Source organism: Parasteatoda tepidariorum, chromosome 1 (genome assembly GCF_982258835.1).
Source record: "Parasteatoda tepidariorum strain Cologne lab strain chromosome 1, Ptep-v5.0, whole genome shotgun sequence".
NCBI lineage: Eukaryota > Metazoa > Arthropoda > Arachnida > Araneae > Theridiidae > Parasteatoda > Parasteatoda tepidariorum.
In genome coordinates this window covers 123,543,310-123,568,695 of record NC_141755.1, presented here as the reverse complement: position 1 = coordinate 123,568,695, position 25,386 = coordinate 123,543,310, and the positions used below count along the sequence as shown (strand labels likewise).

The following is a 25,386-nucleotide window of genomic DNA, read 5'->3' as shown; positions in this document are numbered from 1 at the left end:
CTCTAAAATATGGAAAAACACCTTGAAAAAATTATATAATGCAAAATAAGCGGAGGAAAAAAAAAGAAATTTTTTTGAAAAGTTGCTCAGATTTTGCTTTACATTTCTGAGAGTTCCCATTTGCAAATTTTTCTCATGCAGTGAGAATTTCGTTTTAATTTAAACAATGGATGAGCTAGTTGCCCTACTTCAATAGGTTGACCAATTAGTTTAAGATTGAAGAACTCATGTAACAGAAATAGGAAGTCATAAACGTCGTAATCAAAACAAACAGAATAAAATTAGGCAGAAAATTTAAATTTTTGTTTCTTTCAATAAGGTTCGAGAAATAAGATTCAAATTTTCTGATTTTATAGGACTATGAAGAAAGAACCTCGTTGAAGAAATCCCTCGTATCTTAGGAATTCCTTTAAAAAACATAAAGGAGTATGTTTTTGATGAAGCTATATGCTTGGTTAGTTTTATTTCCACCCACAAAATGTTAAAAATAGTCACGGAACTAATTTAAACTTTTTGTGGTATACCATGCATATTGTATATTCTACTGCAAATCACATTTTTATATCTCGATCGCAAATATAGTAATTTTTAATAATGTGAAGTATGAATACTCAAACCAACTCTTGGATTCTATGTTATGTAAGTTTTATAATTCTGTATACGGCCTTAATAATACAAATTTAGTTATTTAGAAAAAGAAATGTAAAAAAATTGAACTTTCTGTTGTTATATTAAATTGTATTTTGTTTAAATTCAAATATGTTTATGTAATTATTGCTGAACAATTTATTTGGCTTTTTTTAGTAACACCCTTTTCATTGAGTTTTTTTTTTTTTCAATTTATTTCGGTTTTATTCATTTTTTTTTCAATGTCCTGGACGAGATAAGTTTTTTTTCAGTAAATATCCCTAACTATTACAAATCCAAAATTTCTTGACAATCTGGAAAAAAACTTGTTTGCTATATTTTCCCTTTTTCTCAAGAAAAACCCTCTTTCAGATTGCCATTTGATTTTTGAGCGGACATTGTATGGTGAAATTTTTTTTGTTTTGGTAAATTCTTTTACTCTTTACAGTTGAAACCATCAGTTTTGTCTCACCTGGTATACTGCTTGCAGCTATGTAATTGATTAACTTGTTCTCAGTCAAAAAGCTTTGCGACAGAAATTTATTCAGCTAAGTTGAATAAATGAAGTTTATGATTTTTGTGAAGTATGACAAATTTATTGATATAATATACCAATAATACTTACTTTTTTGATTATGCTACTGAAATTAAACATAGTTTTTTATTTTTTTAAAAATTTCTTTAAAATATGTTTTATAAAATAATTTTTTGATAATCAGATTTACAACATTGAAATACTGTGTTTCATAAAATCTACCTCTCTTTTTTAGTAATTTATTAAATACCACCCTCCTGTGTTTTTCACATCATCCCCTCTGTAGAGGATCGAAATTGTGATGGTATGTCTTCGAATCATCCTCAGTGATGTTTCCCAGACCGTCACCAATAGCCCATTGTGCAGCTCTAGTGCGACGTAAATGAACTACAACTGACAATTCAACGTCTGCTTGTGTAATTATAGCTTACATTATTTAAAACCCTTAGAGCTTAAAAATCGCTGTCATATCATAGCACCGCATTTTTCAAAATTTCTTTTCTCCCAAATCATAGTATACCTCAGATGAAAACACTTAATTGTTGTATGTTTGTCGTGTTAATACTTCACGTCTGTCTTATTTTTATCTACGTATTTATAATTGCGTTATGATAAATTTCACTGAACAAAGAAATCTAACTTTATAATGTGTCTAGCATTTATGTAGTATCTATAGGCAATAGCTCTACATTATTCTATTAATTAAAAAAATTAATGTGTACTATATCAAATTTAAAAACTAAACTATTAAAAAAAATTAAATAAAAAAACTAAACTGTTTAGTATATTTAAGTTATCGTTGGGTCAAGAAATGTTCCCCTTTTTGTCACTGAAAAAGTGATAAATGTTTCCACTCTTTATGAGTGGAAATCTTTTTAAATACTTATCTGTACTTAAAACTTATTATGCTCACTCTGGCCTTTAATGATTTAGGTAAGTAAGAAATTTGGTAGTAGGCTAACAAATATTTGTCGGGTGATTTCTTTCGATTAACGAGAAATCAAATTTCTATTAAAATAGATTAAATATTTATAAATGGGCTTCTACAAAACTAGTCCTGTTTTTAATCTTATTTCTCTGCCGATTCTATTTGCAGATCGAAAATTTTTTAATGGATATATATTGTATGTTATTGATGTATATTGATGTATATTCAGTGCTCAAAAGTATCTGTTGAATTAAAAATTTCAACACTGAACAATATTTATTACAGATGATTCGGTTAGTTTAGTTGAGAAACTGGCTAAGTATAGCACATGATAAAAGGATATTTTAAAAAGGTAAAATAACATGACACACTATCTAGCCATAGTTTCAAAAAGTAAATAAATTTGGAAAATTTTTTGAATGTTCCCTTCTTTAATGCAAATATGCCTGGATCAGCAAATTTAAAGCAGTTCATGATTAAGGAAGTTCGTTATGCATTCATATTTTACGTACATTATTTCTGGCTAATTACTAACATAGGACTTACTATAACATATATTTTAATCACAAGCTAACATTAATTCATTGACTCGGCGGCTAAGTAAGTTTAAACAATGGGGCATAATGACTAGGTATAAGCTATTAAAATTTTTACAAATCACGAGATAAATTTTTTGCATAATTAATGTTATGAAATTATGCAATTTCGTATCATTTTCAGTTATTTTTGAAGTTATACAATAGTGAAATTCACGCAGGAAAAATGTTTAGAAATATTAAATATATTAAAATTCAGCTTTGTTCGAATTCTTAAATTTCTAATTTGGATAAAATGATGTAACCGGTAAATTAAAGATATCGACAGCGAAGTTTTAAAAGCGTGGATCTATTTTACTTAGTATTTAAAAAGTGAGATTGAAACTTTTACCACTGAAAGAATATGGGAAATTTTAATTTCAGAACATTGAGAAACTGTTTGAGGCTATTATTAGTTGGTAACTTGTAGCTCAATTATTTCAAGTTTTTATTTATGTCAAGTCATAAAAAAATATTTTCAGACTGGCATGTGAGCGGTAATTATCTCATACCTGGTTTAATTGCAGAACAATTACTATTGTTTTACAAGTTGCTGATAATTGCTGTAGTCATTGCTTTTCAGTTTCCTTTGAATATCCAATTATAAGTGAATTTCATTGAAATCTGTATTTAAACTTGAAATACAGGCGTTGTAGAACATATTCATAATTTTGAAACTTGTCTTATTTACTGAAAAAAATTGACTTTAATCTTGGAATTTGAAACTACTCATTCTTAGCTTAGCTAGCTGATCACCAAATTGGTCAAATTCTGCATGTGGCGATTATTTTGAAGCTGATGTAAGTAAAAAATTTACTTTGATGATTTTGTTGATTTTTAACAGAAAACAAACTTAGTGAAATAGTATACTTAAACCTTACAATTCCAGTTGGAATAGGTGGATGTTGCTTCGATAATAATTACCGATGATATATGTTGAAAATAAAATAAATCATAAGTGATGAAAAACAGGAGCAGGATGACTGTACGAAACTTATATTTCATAAAATAATGCAGAGCTCTTGTTACTTAGTTTACACTTAATATTTTGAGGAACAATAATATATTTTGAATAATGATATAAATAAGAATAAGCCATGGGTGATAAACTCACTATGACCTGTCTGATTAAATGCCAGTTAAGAAGTGCATATCTAATTGTTGGTTTGGAATACCGAAAGAGATCCATTAAAAATGGACAGAGTCAAAATTCAAGCCAATTGTACTAATCTCACGATGTCTAATGTTAATTAAGCTGGCTGGAGATTTAATTCCAGGAAGCTCGTTAAAAATCAAAGTAAACCTATTAATATTTATACCGATGTTCAATGTGGTTGAAGAAAAAATAAAAGATTATAAATTGATTTTGGTACGCAGTTGGGATAGAATTGAATTATATTTAGTTTAGTTACATGAAATTAAAAAGTGAGCTGTTGCATTTACGGAGATTAATTGATTTTTAAATTAATTGATTTTTTTGTTTTTAACTTAACTTTTGTTTTTAACTTAACTTTTAAATTAACTGATTTTAAATTAATTGATTTAATTGATTTTTTAATTGAAATTAATTGATTTTTAATTGTGAAATACGTTCTCAGTTTTTTTTATTTTTGATGACTACTGAAATTAAAAAATAAAATTTTACAACAATTTGTGAAATTTTAAACTTAGAACATTGAGAAACTGTGTAAGATGATTGATAGATTGTAACTTGTAATTTTTATTTCAAATATATTCTTAGCTTTAATTATCTGGGTAACATTGACGGCCTCTAAACTGTTTTGTTTAAATTTTTATACATATTTACGTGAGTTAATTCAGTTTGAATATTTATAGGCTATGCATTCTTTGAAAGTAATTGCAGAAGTTAGAAATACAAGCATCAATAATATTATTTAGCCTCATAAAGAATTGCTCGTTGATTATGTTCCATTGCGAAAACACAATCTACGACACCAGCCTGTGCTATCTCCAATAGGATTGTTAGATGGGAATACTTTCCTCATCACTTTCGAACCTCGTCTTTTCTCATATGGTATGTAAAAGAGACCTTTTAAAAGTTCTATAAATATTGCTTAATTATATAAAACATATTAATATTGCTTAATATTATTTACAAACAATATTATAACTAAAGAACTCAATATTACTAGCTCAAATGGTTTAAAAAAAAATTGCAACTTTATTACTGTAGAAATAAGACAGGAACCCAATTTGTCAGTTAAATATCAAATGAAAAGTAAATAAATTTAGATTAGAAAACATCAAAAAAAATAAATTATTCTAGATTGATCTTTGCAGTTCATTATTTCTTAACATTATTTCTCAAAACACAATCCTTGTCTCTGAATTAAAGGGATAATAATGATCTGTCATAAGAAGAAGAATTTGAGAAGATTGATATTTCATTTAAAACCCATCAGTGATCCTGTTAGATTTTTGGAAGCTATGGGTCCTTAGGATCCCTTACGCTACTAGAGCCCTTTTACCCTCTCTTAAACAAATTATTAATATTTCTCCATAATTTTGTCTTTCAGTGCATTATTTTACTTCAATTAGTATACATTGGGGGTAGTTAACATCAACCTTCATCTATGAAAAGGTACATAAAATCGAGTTAACATGTCTTTTATACTAGTGAACAGTCAAACCTGTTGTATCTCACAGGAAAGGCGAAAAATTTGAGATTAAGAGGTTATACAGGTATACTAATTAGGAAATTCTATTAAAAGTACTTTAATTGTTTTTAGTAGAAAAATATACACATTTCTTTAAATTAATTATACCACATATATCTATTTACATAAAAAAAATTTAACATACATTTAACACTGAAAATTATTTTTCCATGATTTTTGACGTATAACCTTATTTGTTTAGATTATTCTTATGAGGTTAGAAAGAGCGCAAATCCATCAAAGCCAACATTTTTCCTGGGATTCAAGAATAGTTTATAAGAATTCTACAGCTTTTTCTTCTTCTTTTGCATTCACTTTTGATTCATCAATATGATCTTCAGCTTCTTCCTCTTCATTGGATATTCCTTTGACATTATCTATGACTTTTGCATCTGTTAATGTTCCGCATGTTGCCAGGCAGTTGTCCACTTATAAAAACCTCCAAAATTTATGTCAACATTAAATCCAGATTTTATTGCGCTTCATTCTGGCAAATTTGGCACTGCATTTTCAGAGTTAACAGTTTCTTCATCTTTACTGATGCCTTCAAACTCTTATTCATCATCATCACAGCTATTCTTAAAACCAGCTCTGAAAATTCGAGAAACGGAGGTTTTAAAAAAATATTTCGACATGAACATGGAAAATACATTGATTTTAGAGAGTAAATATCGGGAATTTTAGAAATTTTGAGATATAGAGGTTTTTGAGATTAAGAGGTTCGAGATAAACAGGTTCAACTGTATATATTTGTAGTGGTTGATACATTACAGTACTCCCCCACCAGAATTATGTCTGTGATAGAATTCAACAAACGGATGCCACTAGATGATTCATTGCTGTTTCGTGAGAAGCCGGAAGAGCTGTATTAAGACCACTGTTCTTTTGAGTGCTGATCATGAGACAGGACAAAATCGTTGGCAATAGAAGTTATCTCATGAGAAGAATGTCAGTTAAAAAAGTATTGTAAAAACTGTAACAATTATTACTCCTGTTTAATTAGGGGTATTATAAACCTAAATTTTCCTTTCTTTTAATTTTATAAATTATATTTTTTAATGAACTAAGGAAATGAGTATGTAAATAATATCCATTATTTTTACTGCAAACCAAGTTTACTTAGTATTATTCGCAAATCTTATGAAGTGCTCATTTTTGTGCCCCCGTGTAGGGTAGTGGGATATTTTATACAGGATTGGAAATTACAAGAGTGAACTCTTATATTAGTAGGTAGCTAACTTCTTTAAAAATTCTAATTCGGAAAATTTTACAAATGTTACAAAACGTGTGTATTTTTTTTAAATGGTTATTTATGTAATTTTCACATTGACCATCAGTTTTCCCTTGATGAAGCAAAAACTTTGACCCTAGTAAGCAGCCGAAAACTAAATTATTATAAATTATTATCTTTTTTTTTTAATTCTCTAACCTTGCTATTCAAACTCTATCCTCTACATTATGTTTTTGTTTGAGTTAAAATGTTTACAATTAACTTACGTCAGCATAGTTAAAGAAAGTAACATTTTTAAAGGCTTGAAACAATTTTTCAAGGGGCGCATCTTTAACAATACTTCGCCGTTTCATGTAAAAATAATTTGGAACAATTTATGAGTTAGTTTATCCTCAGCATACACTCACATAATTTAAAATTCGATGTTGAAATTGATGAGTTTCTATAAAAAGAAACTGTTACAAAACAACTGAAATAAAAGAACTGATAGGAAAATATGCATAAAAGTTTACTACACTATGCTGAATAAATTATTTATAATTAATAATCAAAATATAAATTTGCAAAACATTTATTTGTTCCATATAATTTTTGAATTTAAAAATGAGAAGCTTTCTGGCATTTATCTAATTTATGTTTTACAATACTATTTACTTAATACTGTTACATAAGAACTCCAACCTTAACAAGTCAAATTAATAAATATGGTGCATAGCGTTTTTTTAAAGTACATACAGGCGCTTATTTTCGTTTTTTAAAAGACCTGCTTAAAGGTCCTTTTTTCAGTGGGTGTTTTTTTAAAAGTGCTTAATTTTCCCTTTTCGAAAATGACATTTTTTTCTTTACCCTGTCGATTTTCGTCTTGTATTATGCAAAGGCATATTTTTTACATTGGGGTCTATTCAACGTTTTTCTAATTCATTCACCTACAATCTATTTCGGTGTACCATCTGTCTACAGCGTACGAAAGCGCCAAACATTTTACATGTTTGATAATATACTTGCGAAACTGAATGTGCTTTTGCTGAGCTAGGTTCGGGGAAATTATTGCACTCTCATGTACAACTCTGCTGCATTTTGCGAAATATTCTCAATTTCAGGCTTCATTTTCCACCCTCTTATATCATAATCATGTAAAGTTTCTAAAAATTATTTTGTATTTTGTTAAAGTATATAGTGCTGAAAAATATTTCTGAGTGCATAAAAAGTACTTAAAACATACTTATTTTTTGTTGAAATATTTGGCTCTGCACCCTGATCAAATACTGATTGTATATTAGGGTGCACTGAGTTTTTATTTTCAAAACACTAAAGTGTATAAAAAAAAAGGAGTCTCAAGTGAAAAGAAAAACACTGATACATAGCTGCCAACTCTACTGGATTTTTGCCAGTTTCTCTTGGTCTACTGATTTAATAAAAATTTTCCTAGTTTCTGTACATTTAAAAAATTCCCTAAAATTGTGTAAGTTTCTTAAAAAAATCACCATTGAAATAGATTAATGCTTGTTTAATTATTTAAACAAGTACATAATGAAGTAGGCCTCATTTAGAGATATCAATTCAAAACTTTTTTTGTTCTAAAATCGTTCAGTTTATTTTTATTCAGGACTCCATTTGAAATTAATGAAAAAACTCTTTTAGTTATCTTTGATAAATTAAATGCCTTTTAGTATTCAAAATTATGAGTGAATATAATACTAATCATTTTAAGTATATTTAATGTCAATCATAACTGAAAAATATTAAATTTTTTCTATTTTTTTATTACTATAAAAATTCCTTATGTGTAAAATATTTAGTACATTATGCATCAGTTATTATGAAATTTATAATATTTCATGAAATCTACTGGATTTTTTCCTATCTATGCTGATGGGTAAAAAACTAATATTTGATGATAATCACTTATGTCCCCGAAAGTAAGTGCTTGAAAAATGAGAAATATATGAATTTCTTGCTATTTTATTTTTTGAAACTTACTGCCATGAAATAATCATTAAAAAAAAGCAAGTTTGTTAAAGCTTTGAGTCTCTCGTCTGGGAGTAAAATAGATGTCTACGAATTTTAATTTTATGTATATTTTTTTTCTTCTTACACAAAACTCCTTTTTGGAAATCAAGTGTTTTGAAAAATAAAGCTTTTTTTTTGCTGCCATTTTACATTTTGTACTCAACATTTATTTTAAAATTTTTTGCTTAATAAAGTAATAAAAGTTTCAAAATTTAAAATAAATATTGTATATTCTTCAGTTTTCTATTACATATTGCGATGTTTAACTTCACTGAATTATTTCAGGATATGAAATGATCCGTATGTGATGGTTGTAGAAGGTTTTCTTTATCTCTATGAACTGAACATTGAAATGCTTGTGTTTTAATAAAACAGGTGGGAAATATTTGCTTCTTAAAATGAATAATAATAATAAATATGAATTGTGTATCTTCAGAATTTGGAATTTTTTGGCTGGTGAAATTTGCCATTAAAAACTGTGGTTGGTTAGATTTAAAAATCATGAAAACTATCTCAAAATTCTTTTGTTCCATAGTTAGACTTTGTAAAAGTTAAGCATTACATAACTATTGCATAGCAATAAACTGCTACTCAAAATTAACTATGTATTATTTAAATTAAAGTGAACTCTTGCTACTACGATATCCCATACAACAATAATTCCCTTATTACGATAATATTTCGTGGTTCCGACAAACTTGCATGTGAATGAATGTCATGCTCCTCTCATTACTACGATATTCTCTGAAGCAATAAACCCCTGTAAAACTATTTATTTTCCAAATTTCAACCTTATTTTCTCTATTTGTTATTGGTTTTCAAATAATGTAAAAAATCTTATTTTATCATATTTTGCTAATTTTTTCCATCTTTTCTGACAAGAGTTTTGGGTATTCATACTTAAAATTATTTGATAATGAAAATTATTATGCTATTTGTAATTGTGAATTCAATATATGATTTTAGTAGTATCTATGTTTAATATGTGATTAGTTCATTTAGTGGTATTGATAAATTGATTATGTTCTTTTAAGTAATATATAATACAATTTTACGTAAAATATTGAAAACATAACTTAAATTATTTTATATAAGATATATTAAAAATATCACTTATTTTCATTTTTTAAGAAATTCATAATTTTTTTTCTTCACTTATTTGAGAATGACATTAAAAAGCTCCAAAATTAATATTATTATTTAAACTAGATTGCTATTTTACACTGTTTAGATATTTGATATTTCTTTTTGAAAAGGGGTTTATTCCACTTGGGTTGAAAATTTAAGAAATTTGGAATTTAAATTTAATTGGTAAAAATCAGGAATTGTATTGTTTTAAAATTAGTTTATATTGATTTAACTGATATTTATGTAACAAATTTTTTAATTTTCAGGCTTTAAAAAATTTCACAACAAAAGATGTTAGGACTTTTTAGATGTCTTTAGTTAACAATAAAACTGTCCCTTATTGATTTTTTTTTAAATGATTGAAATTTTTAATTATTTTCCTCTCAAGTAAAATATGCAACAAACATCTTATATTTTAACATTTATTACTCAGTTTGAACATTCAGGTTGCTCAGTTTATTAATGTTAAGATTTATTTTTTGAAACCTGTTAACATTTGTTGGTAAACCTTATTTATTACTAAAGTTTGGAATTTTTTAACTGTTTTCATAAATAAAAAATTTCCAAGTGATGTATGAATGATGATTTTTTATGTATGTCGCATTTTTTTAATAATGTTCGTATAACGTTCGTTTTTAATAAATGTTAATCATCGTTATATTTGCTTTTGTTGAACTTCCTTCATTAGGTATCTTATCTATACATAATTGTCAGACAAAATTTAGGTTTGTTGCATCAAAATAAAAAAGGCCCACTCTCTTTTTGTTATCTTTTTTTCTTTGCCGAGCGCGAAATAACTTTGATAGAAGATATAGTAGCCCACTTTCAGAGTAGGGAAGGAATTTTAACATGGTTACCATGTCTCAGTTTCGTTAAATCTGCCTGGAATAGAGAATTTAAATATTAACTCTTAAAATTTGTTTCTGCAACCTGTAATATTGTTTGGAAGCTATTGAGTTGATTCGTTTAGTGTGAAAATTCTAAATTATATTCTTTTATTCAAACTTTGTTTTCATACTTGTGTATCATTTTATTGAATTGTCAATTTTGAAATAAACAATGTATTCATGCGCTATTGTAAAAGAGCCCAGATGCAAAACCTTCACAATACTGCCTGCAGCAAGGTTTTTTCTATAACAAAACATGTAAACAGTTTTTTAAATAAATATACTGATAAAATTTTAAAGAATATTCAGAATAGTAAAAAACTTCTGTACAACTGCTTTTCGAGATGGTAATTAAGATTTGCACCTAGACATTTGGGAATGATACTGTATAGATGAACTGTAATAGAAATTGTTATTTTCCGGATCATATGTTGTAACAGTTTTTTTAAGTGAATATTTAAACCCTCTCTTGTACAAATACATTGTTTTATTAAGTGGCAAACAACTCTTGTAAAAACTCTTGTGAATAAACTTGTAATTTTGAAATTATTTTTAGTGTTGTTGCTTAATATTACTTCTATATAGTACATTTCGATTTTTAAAGGCCGTTCAAATATTTTATAAGCGAGTTTTCGTAAATTTGGCACTCACCCCCCTCTTGTTAGCAAAATAAGAGTTGCACTTCCATCGCTTATGTAAGAAAGTCTAAAACTTTTTTTTTACTAACTTGAAAATAAAATACTTTTGTGAAAAATCAGCTTCAAACTAAAATAAGCGATGCAAGTTAGCAAAACAAGAGTTTCATTTTATAAAGTTCCCTGTCTCTTTAGGAATCTTGAGTTTACTTTCAGTGGTAAAGTCTTAACCTCGGGAAAAGGAAATTTAGTCCAATTCTTTATTTCGTAACTTTAAATTTGAAATAAAGTTTACTAAGTGCAATTTTTTTAAATTGAAAAGTTTTGAAAATGTGATTTTAATGTTATCGGTAAGCATTTCTCAAACTCCTCACCCTTGTGGGCAAAATAATCTCAAAACCATCTGCTTTGCTTTTGTAATATTCGAACGACCCCTTATAAATTCGAATAGTTAATAAAATTGATCAATTAAACTACTAAATGCAGCCTTCCAGAAAGTCTAATACTCATTTTGCATTAAATTTTCATGTTTTCAAGCACATAGTGATAGAATTCGTTTTGCACATCGTGCTTTTTTTTGCACTTTTTGCTAATAAATTCTGCCATCAAAATATAGCGGATACTTACTTAAATGCATATGAGTATTATACGCTATCCAAACTACAGAAATAGTGGCAAATATCAAAATAAATTAGTAAATTTGAAAAATATATCTCTACTGGTATTTTCAAAGTACATCCTGATAAACATATGTGCATCAAATACGAGAATATCGCCTACAATGATATTGAATACGAAAAAGTCACTATCATTATTTGTAACTATAATTATCGATTGTTAGAAAAATTAAATGTCAATGATAACATCTTAAATATTATGTGATAATTTTTGAATACGATATTGCGAGTCTTTAGAAATTTTACTTGTTGCAATAAAAATATCGACCCATGTAAAAATATGAATTAAATTTAACAAAAGTATATCAGATTTTTTGAGAATACTTGATGATAATCATATCCAATCGGTAAATAGAAATTGATGTTCTTATTGGTTGTTTAATCTGAAAAGCTGTCACCAACATGCTGTTTGTGAAATTTATATAAGTACCCTAAAATTTTTGGCATATTAGTGTAATAAAAGTTATAATTGAAGAAAAGATTAGAAATTGAAACAACTGCTGCAACTAATTAACAAAAGTCATGGAGACTTTTATGGGATTTCAAAACAGAGTATCATCAGTCACCTTCTTATGGCTTCTCGGGGACATTTCAGAACGGTCATGTGATATTTTCCCCAGAAAGCATGCTTTATTTTTATTGTCACGGAAACGTTTGTACTAAAAACCTTTTTTCAATAAAGCAAAAATATTGCTGTTTCAAACCTTTCATCCTAAAAGGCTTAAAAATTATTTTTTAAAGCTTTTTTTATTGTCGTTTAAGTAAAATGGTCACTTAGATCCATAATGTCTAACGTCACACTAGCGATAGGATCAAATGGCATTGTCCACTAAAATTTCATGACAAGGTGGATTTTAGCTGAGTATACAAGACTTTGCAAAAAGAAACTTTGTAATTAGGGTAAACCAACCAGTGAAGGAACATTTCATATATATTGATTAAAAATAAGAATTTGAAAGTTTTTCTTTAGATTGATTGGTAACAATAGCTTACTGCCAAACAATAGGAAGTCATCTAGCAATGCTTTGGACTACCTGGTCAAATAGACTTCTCTGGAAAAATTTTTGAATTTGTTATTATCTCTGCAACACCTTGTTTCTTTGAAAAAAATATAAGGTGAGTGTTTGTATTTATATGTTTGAAGTGGAATTAATTGCATGTAATAATTTTATTTTTCTCACTGTGAAAAAGAGAATTCAAAATATAGTTATTGAACTTGCGTTTATTTTTTTTAAGCATTATAGCATGATAAAGTACTTAGATAAGGGAGTGTTTATTCACTGGATCACCAAACGGATGAAATACCAGAGAAGGAACAAGTGTTCCTTTACTGGGTTTTTTTTTTCTAAGTTAATGAAAATAAAAGATAAACTTTAATTTTCTTGTACCTTTAGTGATGTTCCGTATCAAAAGTATGTTAAAAATACGAAAAATAACTTCTAACCAGTGAGCGAACAGGCATGTTCCTTTACTGGGCATAGATTTCCCAGTGAATGAACAGTATGTGTTAATATGTTGACACTTTAATTTTCAATTCATGATTACAAAAAAAAAGTTAACATTTTCCAAGTATTTATATGTCATAATTTCAAGAATAGGCTTGTTTTTAAATATTTGTATGGCTTATAAATTCATAAAGAGCATTAAAAAATAACCAAAATTAAGTGTTCCTTTACTGGGTGTTCATTCACTGGTAAGAGCTGTTCCTTCACTGGGTCTTCTTACTACTTGTTATTTGAACCTCCAAAACTTTAAAACAATATTATGTAAGTTCTCTACAATTTTTTTTACATAATTTGCAATTAGTAACAAATATGTTGACACTGTCATTTAAAAAAAATTACGAGTTTTGAAATTAATATGATTTTTTAAAAGGCAAGCGAAGCTTAAGTGTTCCTTCACTGGTTAGTTTACCCTACCTAGATTTAAGATTATTTTTACCTTGAGACTAGCTTTGATAAAGGATGTTTTTACGCTTGAAAACCCTAAGTACACACATTGATTTAAGGTTAATTTCATCCTAAAACCTCGATTAGAGGTTTTTATATCGAAGGATGTTTTCCAAGGTTTTGGGTTAGGGTAATGTTTGTAGAATGGAGCAGATTGTCAGATCTCGTTTTAAGGTTAGAAAGTTTACATGTAAACCACATAACAAACCTTTTGAGGTTTATGTTAAAAGGTTTCCTGAGTTAAAATGAACCTTATTTTGCTAACTGGGAAGTAACAAAAGTCACAATCATGGAGACTTTTATGCGATTTCACGAGACAGAGTATCATCAGTCACCTTATGGCCTCTGAGAAACATTTCAGAACGGTCATACCTGTGACTGCTGTGATATTTATGACTCTTTATGACGTCACTGTGACAATCTGGGTGAAGACGAAGGGTTATGCGTAAGTATTCTGAGCAGTATCTTGCTTCTAAAAAAGAGGTCACTTTTAGATGTGATTACTCTTCACTGTATCCAAGGCCGGATTTACGTATAAGCTAAATAAGCTGTTGCTTAGTGCCCCGAGATGACAAGGGCCCCAGATCCTAATTCCCCCCCCTCTTTTTTTAAAGTTTTATTCGGAGCTGGGGCCCTCAGAAGCCCAAAATGCATTTTTTTTCTTTTTTACATTGTCGGACATAATAAATATAAATAAATGACTGAATAAAACAAAAAACTTCGTTGTCATTAGTAGGAAACATATCATCTTTCAAGCAATTTGAGTATCAATAAATTATTTATATGTAAATAATTTAAAGGTAAAAAAGTTTTTTTTTTTGCCCCATCATTCGATCATCAGACTATTTAATATTTGTTTTTAAGGATCAGAATTCCCTTTTATTTTACTTTAAAATTGTACAAATGATGTATTTAATGCTTTCATGTGATATGCAGGGTTTTAAATAGCACTTTAAAATATCTAAAAAAGTACAGAAATTGTCAGTTCAAAAAAAAGAAAAAAATTTAACTAATACTTTTGAATAAGAATTTAAATAACTACACACGTTTGTTTTGCTATCGCATTCTATATAGCATTATTTAGAGTAGACAGTTGCGTGTGGGTGTGATGATGACGTAATAAAAGAGGCATACAAAAAAAGCAAATTTCATTTCAGTTAAAATCCTCAATATCATATTTTTAAATTCCTCGAAAATGTAGTAAAAGAGGTATACAAATTAACTGTCGCAAACAAATTAATATTAAGTAAGAACAAAACAAAAATGTTATCGAAATATGCTGAATCACTGATGAGACCGGGATAAAAGACATCGAAACCTATTTGATTGTAATAGTATAAATAGAAGTTGTTTCTAAAATTCTGAAATCTATCAGGCTTTAATTTTTTTTTCTATCACAAACTTCATCAGTAATTAAAAATAATAAACTCTTTAGATTTCAATATTGGTTCTGTTTTTTTGTTGATTAAATGTTAAACATTAACAGATATTTGTCTTTTAAAACATTTCATTCTATAATAAGATAATTATTCTACAATTGTAATTATCTAAAACTAATTGATATAAAGCTTGAGTGTGTTCCACTGATATGTTGAATGCTCGTTTTGGCTGGATGCCCGGAACAGTCGCTCTTTCACATCCTAGCCACTATACACCATCAAGAGCAGAGCTGATATTTCAAACACGGATGACATTTATTCTCTCTGATATTTAATAGACCCTTTAATAAACCCTTATAAGCCAAAAATTTACATAAAAAATGAAAAAAAAATTTCTTGCACTAAAATTTAAAAAATGTACTTCAAATAATTAAAAGGAAAGCAAAAATAATGAAGAAATATTTTCAATATAAACATCAATTAAGTAATATCATCTTACGAAATGTTCTTTTTATTTTAACAAACAGTATTAATGTAACGACCCTCACCTGCTCCAGGGACTACTGGATTGGGTTTAAAATGACAAGGCCAATGAGTTGAATATTAGTAGTCGTAAACTCGAAATTGGGTCGGCTGTGCAATGACAGTTATAAAATAAACTAATAAATTTGGCCGGGATAGCCTGGTTGATAGGGCGTTGGACTCGTGTTCGTGAGAACGGGAGCTTGAATCCAGGCGGCAGAAGAATACCCATGTATAAAATGGTGACTGGTGCATGTTAAAACTGTCGGGGTTACAAAGTCCCCCAAGTTCTCATAACAAACAAATACCTCTGGGTACAAATCTAGCAGTTCCTTCGTCTTCTGAATTCGGTTCAAAATTACAAGGCCACGGAGTTGAATATTAGTAGTCGTTAGCTCGCAATCGGGTCAGTTGTGCAATGACTGTTATAAAATAAACTAATAAATTTGGCCTTGTTAATAGGGCGTTGGACTCGAGTTGGTTAGAGTGGGAGTTTGAATCCAACCGGCAGAAAATACCTATGTATAAAATGGTGACTGGTGCATGTTGAAACTGTCGGGATCACAAAGTCCTCCAAATTCTCATAACAAATAAATACCTCTGGGTACAAATCTAGCAGTTCCCTTGTCTTCTGGATTCGGTTCAAAATTACAAGGCCACGGAGTTGAATATAAGTAGTCGATAGCTCGCAATCGGGTCAGTTGTGCAATGACTGTTATAAAATAAACTAATAAATTTGGCCTTGTTAATAGGGCGATGGACTCGAGTTGGTGAGAGTGGGAGTTTGAATCCAACCGGCAGAAAATACCTATGTATAAAATGGTGACTGGTGCATGTTAAAACTGTCGGGGTTACAAAGTCCCCCAAGTTCTCATAAAGAATAAATACCTCTGGGTACAAATCTAGCAGTTCCCTTGTCTTCTGGATTCGGTTCAAATTTACAAGGCCACGGTGTTGAATATTAGTAGTCGTTAACTCGCAATCGGGTCGTTTGTGCAATGACTGTTATAAAATAAACTAATAAATTTGGCCTGGTTAATAGGGCGTTTGACTCGTGTTGGTGAGAGTGGGAGTTTGAATTCAACCGGCAGAAGAATACCCATGAATAAAAGGTGACTGGTGCATGTTAAAACTGTCGGGGTCACAAAGTCCCCCAAATTCTCATAACAAACACATACCTCTGGGTACAAATCTAGCAGTTCCTTTGTCTTCTGGATTCGGTTCAAAATTACAAGGCCACGGAGTTGACTATTAGTAGTCGTTAGCTCGCAATCGGGTCAGTTGTGCAATGACTGTTATAAAATAAAGTAATAAATTTGGCCTGGTTAATAAGGCGTTTGACTCGTGTTGGTGAGAATGGGAGTTTGAATCCAACCAGCAAAAAAATACCTATGTATAAAATGTTGACTGGTGCATGTTGGAACTGTCGGGATCACAAAGTCCTCCAAATTCTCATAACAAATAAATACCTCTGGGTACAAATCTAGCGGTTCCCTTGTCTTCTGGATTCGGTTCAAAATTACAAGGCCTAGGAGTTGAATAATAATAGTTATTAACTCGCAAACGGGTCGGTTGTGCAATGACTGTTATAAAATAAACTCATAAATTTGGCCTGGTTAATAGGGCGTTGGACTCGAGTTGGTGAGAGTGGGAATTTGAATCCAACCGGCAGAAAATACCTATGTATAAAATGGTGACTGGTGCATGTTGAAACTGTCGGGATCACAAAGTCCTCCAAATTCTCATAACAAATAAATACCTCTGGGTACAAATCTAGCAGTTCCCTTGTCTTCTGGATTCGGTTCAAAATTACAAGGTCACGTAGTTGACTATTAGTAGTCGTTAGCTCGCAATCGGGTCAGTTGTGCAATGACTTTTATAAAATAAACTAATAAATTTGGCCTGGTTAATAGTGCGTTGGACTCGAGTTGGTGAGAGTGGGAGTTTGAATCCAACCGGCAGAAAATACCTATGTATAAAATGGTGACTGGTGCATGTTGAAACTGTCGGGATCACAAAGTCCACCAAATTCTCATAACAAATAAATACCTCTGGGTACAAATCTAGCAGTTCCCTTGTCTTCTGGATTCGGTTCAAAATTACAAGTCCACGGAGTTGACTATTAGTAGTCGTTAGCTCGCAATCGGGTCAGTTGTGCAATGACTGTTATAAAATAAACTCATAAATTTGGCCTGGTTAATAAGGCGTTTGACTCGTGTTGGTGAGAATGGGAGTTTGAATCCTACCAGCAAAAAAATACCTATGTATAAAATGTTGACTGGTGCATGTTGGAACTGTCGGGATCACAAAGTCCTCCAAATTCTCATAACAAATAAATACCTCTGGGTACAAATCTAGCGGTTCCCTTGTCTTCTGGATTCGGTTCAAAATTACAAGGCCTAGGAGTTGAATAATAATAGTCGTTAACTCGCAAACGGGTCGGTTGTGCAATGACTGTTATAAAATAAACTCATAAATTTGGCCTGGATAATAGGGCGTTGGACTCGAGTTGGTGAGAGTGGGAATTTGAATCCAACCGGCAGAAAATACCTATGTATAAAATGGTGACTGGTGCATGTTGAAACTGTCGGGATCACAAAGTCCTCCAAATTCTCATAACAAATAAATACCTCTGGGTACAAATCTAGCAGTTCCCTTGTCTTCTGGATTCGGTTCAAAATTACAAGGTCACGGAGTTGACTATTAGTAGTCGTTAGCTCGCAATCGGGTCAGTTGTGCAATGACTGTTATAAAATAAACTAATAAATTTGGCCTGGTTAATAGGGCGTTGGACTCGAGTTGGTGAGAGTGGGAGTTTGAATCCAGCCGGCAGAAAATACCTATGTATAAAATGGTGACTGGTGCATGTTGAAACTGTCGGGATCACAAAGTCCTCCAAATTCTCATAACAAATAAATACCTCTGGGTACAAATCTAGCAGTTCCCTTGTCTTCTGGATTCGGTTCAAAATTACAAGGCCACGGAGTTGACTATTAGAAGTCCTTAGCTCGCAATCGGGTCAGTTGTGCAATGACTGTTATAAAATAAACTAATAAATTTGGCCTTGTTAATAGGGCGTTGGACTCGAGTTGGTGAGAGTGGGAGTTTGAATCCAACCGGCAGAAAATACCTATGTATAAAATGGTGACTGGTGCATGTTGAAGCTGTCGGGATCACAAAGTCCTTTAAATTCTCATAACAAATAAGTACCTCTGGGTACAAATCTAGCAGTTCCCTTGTCTTCTGGATTCGGTTCAAAATTACAAGGCCACGGAGTTGAATATAAGTAGTCGATAGCTCGCAATCGGGTCGTTTGTGCAATGACTGTTATAAAATAAACTAATAAATTTGGCCTGGTTAATAGGGCGTTTGACTCGTGTTGGTGAGAGTGGGAGTTTGAATTCAACCGGCAGAAGAATACCCATGAATAAAAGGTGACTGGTGCATGTTAAAACTGTCGGGGTCACAAAGTCCCCCAAATTCTCATAACAAACACATACCTCTGGGTACAAATCTAGCAGTTCCTTTGTCTTCTGGATTCGGTTCAAAATTACAAGGCCACGGAGTTGACTATTAGTAGTCGTTAGCTCGCAATCGGGTCAGTTGTGCAATGACTGTTATAAAATAAAGTAATAAATTTGGCCTGGTTAATAAGGCGTTTGACTCGTGTTGGTGAGAATGGGAGTTTGAATCCAACCAGCAAAAAAATACCTATGTATAAAATGTTGACTGGTGCATGTTGGAACTGTCGGGATCACAAAGTCCTCCAAATTCTCATAACAAATAAATACCTCTGGGTACAAATCTAGCGGTTCCCTTGTCTTCTGGATTCGGTTCAAAATTACAAGGCCTAGGAGTTGAATAATAATAGTCATTAACTCGCAAACGGGTCGGTTGTGCAATGACTGTTATAAAATAAACTCATAAATTTGGCCTGGTTAATAGGGCGTTGGACTCGAGTTGGTGAGAGTGGGAATTTGAATCCAACCGGCAGAAAATACCTATGTATAAAATGGTGACTGGTGCATGTTGAAACTGTCGGGATCACAAAGTCCTCCAAATTCTCATAACAAATAAATACCTCTGGGTACAAATCTAGCAGTTCCCTTGTCTTCTGGATTCGGTTCAAAATTACAAGGTCACGTAGTTGACTATTAGTAGTCGTTAGCTCGCAATCGGGTCAGTTGTGCAATGACTGTTATAAAATAAACTAATAAATTTGGCCTGGTTAATAGGGCGTTGGACTCGAGTTGGTGAGAGTGGGAGTTTGAATCCAACCGGCAGAAAATACCTATGTATAAAATGGTGACTGGTGCATGTTGAAACTGTCGGGATCACAAAGTCCACCAAATTCTCATAACAAATAAATACCTCTGGGTACAAATCTAGCAGTTCCCTTGTCTTCTGGATTCGGTTCAAAATTACAAGTCCACGGAGTTGACTATTAGTAGTCGTTAGCTCGCAATCGGGTCAGTTGTGCAATGACTGTTATAAAATAAACTCATAAATTTGGCCTGGTTAATAAGGCGTTTGACTCGTGTTGGTGAGAATGGGAGTTTGAATCCTACCAGCAAAAAAATACCTATGTATAAAATGTTGACTGGTGCATGTTGGAACTGTCGGGATCACAAAGTCCTCCAAATTCTCATAACAAATAAATACCTCTGGGTACAAATCTAGCGGTTCCCTTGTCTTCTGGATTCGGTTCAAAATTACAAGGCCTAGGAGTTGAATAATAATAGTCGTTAACTCGCAAACGGGTCGGTTGTGCAATGACTGTTATAAAATAAACTCATAAATTTGGCCTGGATAATAGGGCGTTGAACTCGAGTTGGTGAGAGTGGGAATTTGAATCCAACCGGCAGAAAATACCTATGTATAAAATGGTGACTGGTGCATGTTGAAACTGTCGGGATCACAAAGTCCTCCAAATTCTCATAACAAATAAATACCTCTGGGTACAAATCTAGCAGTTCCCTTGTCTTCTGGATTCGGTTCAAAATTACAAGGTCACGTAGTTGACTATTAGTAGTCGTTAGCTCGCAATCGGGTCAGTTGTGCAATGACTGTTATAAAATAAACTAATAAATTTGGCCTGGTTAATAGGGCGTTGGACTCGAGTTGGTGAGAGTGGGAGTTTGAATCCAACCGGCAGAAAATACCTATGTATAAAATGGTGACTGGTGCATGTTGAAACTGTCGGGATCACAAAGTCCACCAAATTCTCATAACAAATAAATACCTCTGGGTACAAATCTAGCAGTTCCCTTGTCTTCTGGATTCGGTTCAAAATTACAAGTCCACGGAGTTGACTATTAGTAGTCGTTAGCTCGCAATCGGGTCAGTTGTGCAATGACTGTTATAAAATAAACTAATAAATTTGGCCTGGTTAATAGGGCGTTGGACTCGAGTTGGTGAGAGTGGGAGTTTGAATCCAGCCGGCAGAAAATACCTATGTATAAAATGGTGACTGGTGCATGTTGAAACTGTCGGGATCACAAAGTCCTCCAAATTCTCATAACAAATAAATACCTCTGGGTACAAATCTAGCAGTTCCCTTGTCTTCTGGATTCGGTTCAAAATTACAAGGCCACGGAGTTGACTATTAGAAGTCCTTAGCTCGCAATCGGGTCAGTTGTGCAATGACTGTTATAAAATAAACTAATAAATTTGGCCTTGTTAATAGGGCGTTGGACTCGAGTTGGTGAGAGTGGGAGTTTGAATCCAACCGGCAGAAAATACCTATGTATAAAATGGTGACTGGTGCATGTTGAAGCTGTCGGGATCACAAAGTCCTTTAAATTCTCATAACAAATAAGTACCTCTGGGTACAAATCTAGCAGTTCCCTTGCCTTCTGGATTCGGTTCAAAATTACAAGGCCACGGAGTTGAATATAAGTAGTCGATAGCTCGCAATCGGGTCAGTTGTGCAATGACTGTTATAAAATAAACTAATAAATTTGGCCTTGTTAATAGGGCGATGGACTCGAGTTGGTGAGAGTGGGAGTTTGAATCCAACCGGCAGAAAATACCTATGTATAAAATGGTGACTGGTGCATGTTAAAACTGTCGGGGTCACAAAGTCCCCCAAATTCTCATAACAAACACATACCTCTGGGTACAAATCTAGCAGTTCCTTTGTCTTCTGGATTCGGTTCAAAATTACAAGGCCACGGAGTTGACTATTAGTAGTCGTTAGCTCGCAATCGGGTCAGTTGTGCAATGACTGTTATAAAATAAAGTAATAAATTTGGCCTGGTTAATAAGGCGTTTGACTCGTGTTGGTGAGAATGGGAGTTTGAATCCTACCAGCAAAAAAATACCTATGTATAAAATGTTGACTGGTGCATGCTGGAACTGTCGGGATCACAAAGTCCACCAAATTCTCATAACAAATAAATACCTCTGGGTACAAATCTAGCAGTTCCCTTGTCTTCTGGATTCGGTTCAAAATTACAAGTCCACGGAGTTGACTATTAGTAGTTGTTAGCTCGCAATCGGGTCAGTTGTGCAATGACTGTTATAAAATAAACTAATAAATTTGGCCTGGTTAATAGGGCGTTGGACTCGAGTTGGTGAGAGTGGGAGTTTGAATCCAGCCGGCAGAAAATACCTATGTATAAAATGGTGACTGGTGCATGTTGAAACTGTCGGGATCACAAAGTCCTCCAAATTCTCATAACAAATAAATACCTCTGGGTACAAATCTAGCAGTTCCCTTGTCTTCTGGATTCGGTTCAAAATTACAAGGCCACGGAGTTGACTATTAGAAGTCCTTAGCTCGCAATCGGGTCAGTTGTGCAATGACTGTTATAAAATAAACTAATAAATTTGGCCTTGTTAATAGGGCGTTGGACTCGAGTTGGTGAGAGTGGGAGTTTGAATCCAACCGGCAGAAAATACCTATGTATAAAATGGTGACTGGTGCATGTTGAAGCTGTCGGGATCACAAAGTCCTTTAAATTCTCATAACAAATAAGTACCTCTGGGTACAAATCTAGCAGTTCCCTTGTCTTCTGGATTCGGTTCAAAATTACAAGGCCACGGAGTTGAATATAAGTAGTCGATAGCTCGCAATCGGGTCAGTTGTGCAATGACTGTTATAAAATAAACTAATAAATTTGGCCTTGTTAATAGGGCGATGGACTCGAGTTGGTGAGAGTGGGAGTTTGAATCCAACCGGCAGAAAATACCTATGTATAAAATGGTGACTGGTGCATGTTAAAACTGTCGGGGTCACAAAGTCCCCCAAATTCTCATAACAAACACATACCTCTGGGTACAAATCTAGCAGTTCCTTTGTCTTCTGGATTCGGTTCAAAATTACAAGGCCACGGAGTTGACTATTAGTAGTCGTTAGCTCGCAATCGGGTCAGTTGTGCAATGACTGTTATAAAATAAAGTAATAAATTTGGCCTGGTTAATAAGGCGTTTGACTCGTGTTGGTGAGAATGGGAGTTTGAATCCTACCAGCAAAAAAATACCTATGTATAAAATGTTGACTGGTGCATGCTGGAACTGTCGGGATCATAAAGTCCTCCAAATTCTCATAACAAATAAATACCTCTGGGTACAAATCTAGCGGTTCCCTTGTCTTCTGGATTCGGTTCAAAATTACAAGGCCTAGGAGTTGAATAATAATAGTCATTAACTCGCAAACGGGTCGGTTGTGCAATGACTGTTATAAAATAAACTCATAAATTTGGCCTGGTTAATAGGGCGTTGGACTCGAGTTGGTGAGAGTGGGAATTTGAATCCAACCGGCAGAAAATACCTATGTATAAAATGGTGACTGGTGCATGTTGAAACTGTCGGGATCACAAAGTCCTCCAAATTCTCATAACAAATAAATACCTCTGGGTACAAATCTAGCATTTCCCTTGTCTTCTGGATTCGGTTCAAAATTACAAGGCCTCGGAGTTGACTATTAGTAGTCGTTAGCTCGCAATCGGGTCAGTTGTGCAATGACTGTTATAAAATAAACTAATAAATTTGGCCTGGTTAATAGGGCGATGGACTCGAGTTGGTGAGAGTGGGAGTTTGAATCCAACCGGCAGAAAATACCTATGTATAAAATGGTGACTGGTGCATGTTGAAACTGTCAGGATCACAAAGTCCTCCAAATTCTCATAACAAATAAATACCTCTGGGTACAAATCTAGCAGTTCCCTTGTCTTCTGGATTCGGTTCAAAATTACAAGGTCACGTAGTTGACTATTAGTAGTCGTTAGCTCGCAATCGGGTCAGTTGTGCAATGACTGTTATAAAATAAACTAATAAATTTGGCCTGGTTAATAGGGCGTTGGACTCGAGTTGGTGAGAGTGGGAGTTTGAATCCAATCGGCAGAAAATACCTATGTATAAAATGATGACTAGTGCATGTTGAAACTGTCGGGATCACAAAGTCCACCAAATTCTCATAACAAATAAATACCTCTGGGTACAAATCTAGCAGTTCCCTTGTCTTCTGGATTCGGTTCAAAATTACAAGTCCACGGAGTTGACTATTAGTAGTCGTTAGCTCGCAATCGGGTCAGTTGTGCAATGACTGTTATAAAATAAACTAATACATTTGGCCTGGTTAATAGGGCGTTGGACTCGAGTTGGTGAGAGTGGGAGTTTGAATCCAGCCGGCAGAAAATACCTATGTATAAAATGGTGACTGGTGCATGTTGAAACTGTCGGGATCACAAAGTCCTCCAAATTCTCATAACAAATAAATACCTCTGGGTACAAATCTAGCAGTTCCCTTGTCTTCTGGATTCGGTTCAAAATTACAAGGTCACGTAGTTGACTATTAGTAGTCGTTAGCTCGCAATCGGGTCAGTTGTGCAATGACTGTTATAAAATAAACTAATAAATTTGGCCTGGTTAATAGGGCGTTGGACTCGAGTTGGTGAGAGTGGGAGTTTGAATCCAACCGGCAGAAAATACCTATGTATAAAATGGTGACTGATGCATGTTGAAACTGTCGGGATCACAAAGTCCACCAAATTCTCATAACAAATAAATACCTCTGGGTACAAATCTAGCAGTTCCCTTGTCTTCTGGATTCGGTTCAAAATTACAAGTCCACGAAGTTGACTATTAGTAGTCGTTAGCTCGCAATCGGGTCAGTTGTGCAATGACTGTTATAAAATAAACTCATAAATTTGGCCTGGTTAATAAGGCGTATGACTCGTGTTGGTGAGAATGGGAGTTTGAATCCTACCAGCAAAAAAATACCTATGTATAAAATGTTGACTGGTGCATGTTGGAACTGTCGGGATCACAAAGTCCTCCAAATTCTCATAACAAATAAATACCTCTGGGTACAAATCTAGCGGTTCCCTTGTCTTCTGGATTCGGTTCAAAATTACAAGGCCTAGGAGTTGAATAATAATAGTCGTTAACTCGCAAACGGGTCGGTTGTGCAATGACTGTTATAAAATAAACTCATAAATTTGGCCTGGATAATAGGGCGTTGGACTCGAGTTGGTGAGAGTGGGAATTTGAATCCAACCGGCAGAAAATACCTATGTATAAAATGGTGACAGGTGCATGTTGAAACTGTCGGGATCACAAAGTCCTCCAAATTCTCATAACAAATAAATACCTCTGGGTACAAATCTAGCAGTTCCCTTGT

At 32.7% G+C, this 25,386-nt stretch overlaps 1 long non-coding RNA gene across 11 annotated transcripts; it reads left to right on the top strand.

Annotated features, from left to right (window-relative positions):
- Window positions 1–222: 222 nt before the first annotated feature.
- Window positions 223–11,148, top strand: LOC147816870 (uncharacterized). Of its 11 annotated transcripts, none has more exons than XR_015429308.1 (6): window positions 223–639; window positions 1,076–1,211; window positions 1,398–1,578; window positions 4,502–4,700; window positions 8,870–8,959; window positions 9,979–11,148. It is a non-coding gene; the product is annotated as an uncharacterized LOC147816870 (long non-coding RNA). The 11 variants fall into 11 exon arrangements; XR_015429300.1 differs by lacking the exon at window positions 9,979–11,148 and adding an exon at window positions 3,405–3,465 and having other exon boundaries at window positions 8,870–9,216; XR_015429301.1 differs by lacking the exons at window positions 1,398–1,578; window positions 9,979–11,148 and adding an exon at window positions 3,405–3,465 and having other exon boundaries at window positions 8,870–9,216.
- The last annotated feature ends 14,238 nt before the right edge of the window (window positions 11,149–25,386 follow it).